This window comes from Meleagris gallopavo, chromosome 6, assembly GCF_000146605.3.
Source record: "Meleagris gallopavo isolate NT-WF06-2002-E0010 breed Aviagen turkey brand Nicholas breeding stock chromosome 6, Turkey_5.1, whole genome shotgun sequence".
Taxonomy (NCBI): domain Eukaryota; kingdom Metazoa; phylum Chordata; class Aves; order Galliformes; family Phasianidae; genus Meleagris; species Meleagris gallopavo.
The window spans coordinates 18754444-18760342 of record NC_015016.2 but is presented as its reverse complement, the minus strand read 5'-3'; positions in this window follow the sequence as shown (position 1 = coordinate 18760342).

The following is a 5899-nucleotide window of genomic DNA, read 5'->3' as shown; positions in this document are numbered from 1 at the left end:
ACAAAAAACACAAAAAAAAAAACACCAAGGGCTCTTTATTTGTAAGTATCTGTAAGGAATAATTATGTGATATTTGACAACTTCTCTGTCCTCACTGGACAAAATACCCCAAGGGGATACTTCATTTCTATTCAGTTTAGATATTCCCCCCTTCTTCTCAGATACTGATGGGTAAATCAAGAAGAACCCTCTCAGTACAATGAAAGAATGAGATCATATGTGGGTGATAAAGCCAGTCCAGGCAGCTGATAAGCATTAGAAGAATCTTCCTAGAAGTACTCAAAGGTCCCAGGGGACTGCTGCTGTACAGAGGGGTGTCAGAGGTGCCTACTGTGTCCTATTCTCTGGACATTGCACACTCGCGTTTGCAGTTTGAGTTCACAAGACAAAAAGCCAGTACTGACTTAGCTCTAAGTAGGCTGCTTCAAAGCAACCTGCAAAAGGCTTGCAATATATTCTCAAACTGCATGCACAGTGACTATGCCCATGGGAGCAAAAGAGCTGAAAGAATTAACATGAACTGATTTTGACTTCAAGAAAGAGAATTACCTAAAATGCTGTAATATGGGGGAGGGGAAAATAAATATAACAGGCAAAAGTGTAAACGTTTTTATATAGTGTGGAAATTGTTTTAAGATGTCATAGCATAGGCTCTTAGTAAGCCAGTAACAACTATCAAAAGAAATCTTTAAAAGGAACAAAATCAAAAGTCAGTTAGAGTAAACAACAGGATGAAGAAAACTTAAATGTAGAAACAACAGAAAGGAAGTTTAATCCAAGTGAGGAAAAAAGAAGAAAAAAAAAACCTGGCAAGTTAAAGGGAAAACCACAAAGAAACCCAAAATATTTTTAGGAACAATTTGCTGAAGGCATAAAAATGTTTCATAAAAAGCTCTCTTTAAACACCTCAGAAGTAGGACGCCTGTCAGCTAGCTAGTCAGGCAGACATACGATCAAGATGTAAAAGGAGTGCACATGGAAGATAAGGCTGGAAATGTTTAATGAATTTTTCCACTTGTGTTCATGGTGGAGGATCTGGGGGAGGCTCAGGTACCGAAGTACTTCATACGAGGGAAGAATATGATGATGTGTCTCAGACTGAAATGTTAGAAAATATTTTGAAACAAATTATAAAATAAATCGTAGCAAATCATGTTCCAGGACTCAATAATGTTCACTCAGGAGTCCTAAAGGAATATTAAACTGCTGAGCAATCAATTCTATTTCATAGCTGTATGGGGCTGCTGAATCACGGCCTGAACCTCTGATTAATCACCTGAGGCGAGCAATGAGTCAGCCATGGGAGCACAGGTGAAGGCAATTCACCTGTGCTGCAGGAAGGGGTGGAGCCTGGCTCCACCTCTCCTAGACCCATTTAAGAGCTGACTGCCAGTGGGGAAGGAGCTCTCTGGAGATCTGCTCCATTGGAGTTCATCTTGTGAGCTCAGGACAGGGTGAGTGATTTTCTCTCATTACTCCAATATAAATTATATTAGCCAAGCTCCTGGGTATATATATATGTACATCATCTGTGTATCCATTGATTATACAATAACCTAAAACATACACCAGCCTTAGTGCCATAGATGTTAAGGGTGTTGCTGTTTTTATACATAGTTATCAATACTGAAGTTAGGAATTCTGTATTCCATCACGAACTGGAAATTGTTAAAAAAAAAAAAATACTGAAGGACAAAACTATAGACCCAGAAATACAGTACATTATAAAACATGACTTTTGTCAAGGGAAGTCATGCTTCATACATCTATTACTTTTTTTTGAAGAGTTGCTTAATATGTAAACAAAGATACTGCAATTCGTATTATGTAGATTTCTTAAAAACTTCTGCAAAGTTCTTGCAGATAGATATTCAAAAGCACTTTGAGTTTGAAGGTCCTATTACGAATTCAAAATTTTTCCAATGGAGGGATTTAGCCAAGGGGCTGCAGTGATCTTGGTACAGGCATTCTTGGTGTTCAAGGGGTTTGTAAATGATTTGGAAAGATAATCATAGTGATATGCCAAAACTTATTGATGATGCAGAATTAGTCAGGATACGAAAAAAATAAAGATGGCAGTGAAGAAGTATTTCATTTACAAAGTGGCTTGAATGTAAAATAGTAATAAGACTTGATGTGAAATTCAATGTCAGTAAATCAGAAGATAGAGCCTTTTGTAAATATATGTTCTAAGATGGTCACTTCCACACAGGAAAGATGTGTGTGGAAATTTCCAGTGAATCTATTAGCTGAACAATCCATGGAAATTGCAGAGACAAATAAATGTTTAGTATTTTTTTGAAGATAGGAAGTGAACAGGTGAGAAATCGTAAGTACACCACTCACAAATGTTCTGCGCTACAGTTTCCACATAAAGGAAGTTTCTAAAAATCAAGCTCTTCTGCTAGTAAAACCAGCAGCAAAGGAAGAAAATGATGTGGAGAAAGTAAGCAGGCAATGATTTTTGTACTGCTTTTCTCAATGCAAGAGTTCTCACCCGGTGAACTGAGAAAGAAGTATTAAAGGAAAATGGAGGTCAAGATGTAAGTGAATTTCTGAGCACATCATCAAAGGATGTGCAGGTTACACATCTGAAATTGTGGAAAAAGAGACAATTTTATGATAAATAGAGGCATTACGTGCTATTAAAGAGTGACAATACTCCAGCTGCTCTCTCTAGGTCAGCCAGTGTTTAAATTGCTGGTTACCTGAAGCTGGCAAACTGTTCTCACATGCTTTCCTTCTGCATTACCATCCAGAGATAGACTTTTGGTCTAACCAAAGCCTTTGTCTGTCTAGCAGTCCTTAACAGAAGTAGAAAATCTGACTGGGAGAAACCATTTGAACCACTGTGTCCAGTCCTTGGCAGGACAAGCCTCTATGGCTCAGAAGGGATTTGCTAAACCAGAAGGCTTCAAGGCTGTGAACAGCATTGCATGCTTAAAACCTAGATTAAAGGAGAAAAGACAAAACTGCAGTAAATTACTGGAAGAGAACAGGAGAAGATGAAGGGCTCCACCTTCTCCTCCATACCTTCCCACATAAACAGAACTACAAAAAGTAGATGTCTACCTAAGAGAGGAGGGCTAAAACAAAAGCAAAAACAAAAATGAATACCCCTGGTGATTTTTTTGCTGAACAGCAGTGACTGAAAAGACCTTTTTTCAATGCAAATACACCAATTTGTTTGTTCTTATATTCTTAAAAATAAAATAAAATAAAATTTAGACGTTGTTGTTAAAAAAAATCTGGTGCTACTCTTTCCTTTCTGTGTTGCAATTTCTGTTTAGGTGCCTCTGAGTGACTAGGGCTCTCAGAAGGCAAGAGATGCCAATTTCTGTAAAAGGAAATGGAAGTGCTGTTATCCAACTCTACTATACGATCACTAAATCTTGAAGCTTGTCTCATAGTGGAGGAGCAGTGAAGCAGGAAATTGCTAATGCAAAGTGTGTAAGAGAAGATCCACTACAGCAGGATGCAGGCCCCAACCAAAAAGCCACAGTTGCAAAGGAAAAAAGAAATATGTGGATAGAGGAGAGTGTTATGAAAATACAACAGCTTTTTAAAAAATAACAATAAAATAAATAAAACAACAAATCATTTTACTATAATTTAATTGTTATATTTTTTGTTTGCAGCAATTGGTCTTCAGTAATGCACACAGCTGGCAAACAGCACAGTCCTCCAGAATCTAGACCATAGCAGTGTGTGTACATAGGAGTGAGGGAGTAAAATAATTTGTTTTAAAATTGGTGACTATCTATCTGAGAAAACAGGTTAGCAGTGATAAGCAGTAATACTTTGGCTTTGTAGATTCCTAGCTGCAAGTTACCTGCTGTTCCTGTGGGGTTTCTTGGGACCCTGCAAGCAGTGCTGATGGGCAGCCCCACAATGTTTCTGCAGACCCACTCAGAAAGTGTCATCTATTTGCTTAGCTGTGTGTGAAAAGGGTTTTAGATTTCTGATTAACGTGGGGTCCTTCAGCATCAACTTTCCCTGCTTGCTTAAGCAGTATCAAGCATCAACGGTACTATTAGTACTCTTTAAATTATGCACACATTTAACGTGTTTTCAGGGGGACGGCTTGTACCCTCTAGGCAAGTGTTCAGCTGTGTCTGGCAGGTATAGGCAGGTAAGAGCTACTGACTGACTGATAACTGAAAACGTGTCTGCATGAGTCTTCTTGGTATAAGACAAGAAATATGTCCATGTGTGGACAAATGACATCACCTTTTCCTGGGGTGCTGTAAAACCTTATATTCCCAAGCAAAATTGATTTCACACAGTTTGCTCTATACAGTTCTTGTAATTTCTGTAGTGAATGCTTCTGTGACACTGCAGAGATGACTGGAAACCCAAAAGGGAATCTTCCACATCCCACACTGACTCTGGTGTCTTCTCACGAAAGGAAGGCTGGGAATCCTGCTAGAACCATACAGTCTGGGGAAGAGTGTTACAGACAGAACTGTATCTGCCCTTTGGAGTCAATGCAGTATTATCTGCGTTTTATATGTTTACATATTTACGGAAAACATGGCATCATTTGCAAAAGCAGTTTTCTGAAAAGTATAGCCTTCCAGATGTAGCTGGAGCCATAATTGTTCAGAGTTGGAAGCATAATTATGCCTGTTAAACCCACATGATGATATTTAACAGACCTTAAATATAGAGTTACATAGTGCACACTTCTTCACTATCAGCTGCATGAGGTGTTAACGTGTCTTAATAGTCAGCATGTGCAGAGATTCAAAATATTGAATGAATGACCTACTCTCACAGCAATAGCTGAAGCTGAGTTTGGTTGTACAAGAGAATTTTAAATTAGAAAATGTATGGGATTGAACATATTTTAATTTCAGTAGAAGAACAAGCTCTAGTTATTCATAAAGTTGGGACCAGCTCCGACATCAAGGTTAGGCTGTGGATTGTACTTGTTGAAATCAACTAATCTAACTAATATCACTGTGCTCACAGATGCTGCTATAGATTTAATTTCCAAAGATTTTGGTACAATGCAAAATGCTTCGTATTCTTCACAGCCCCCCATGTTCCTTGGGCATGAACTAGGAGCACCTACTCTGAGTGTCTGTTCAGCTGATCCTTCTCTCTTAAATAGCATTATCAGTACAGAGAGCTAAATACGCAAAAGGGATCTAATTTAGGCAGTGTTTCCATAGCTATCATTTCTGATTTACAGTTCATCACATCTATGTGTAACCATGAAAGATTTGGCCTGTAGACTTAGCTCACTGTCTGGGATTCACAGTCAGAGGACTAGGGCAAGAAACTCCATAGGGCAATTTATCTTGCCTAGCCCAGGCACGAATCTCTAGAGCATTTTGACATTTGATTTAGCTTCCTGGCACCAATTAGGCTCCTGCTTTAGTGAGAGCATATTGTGCTTTGAAGATGCCATCTCTCTCCCACCGGCTGCAGAAAGGAGGTCTGACATAGATTAGATCCAATATTCCAGGCAACTAAAGTTAGGGAGAATTAAACCAATTTCTTGTGTCCTCTCACATGCTGAAATCATTAATTGTGGATTTTAAATGAGGCTATCTAGGCAACTCTTTGCTTGATGCTGCTTTCAGATACATTATCAGACACATAAATGCTAGTCTTAAAGTTCAAATTACTTAATGCTCAAAATTAGAAGCTGTTTTCTAAAAAAATATATAAATGATCCGAGATCCCAGCCCGAAATCACCTTGAAGGTCAAACTCCAAAGCCGTTTGCTCTTTCTCCAGGATGAATGTTAAGCAGTCACCAGCTTGGGAATAATGTAAAGGCCTTGCTCGTTACGGGCATCTACGTCGTACATAATATCACCGTATGTATATAGGGAATGAACCAGGAGCATTTGCTGTCAGAGAGCAGCAGTTATTTGCAAACACAGCTG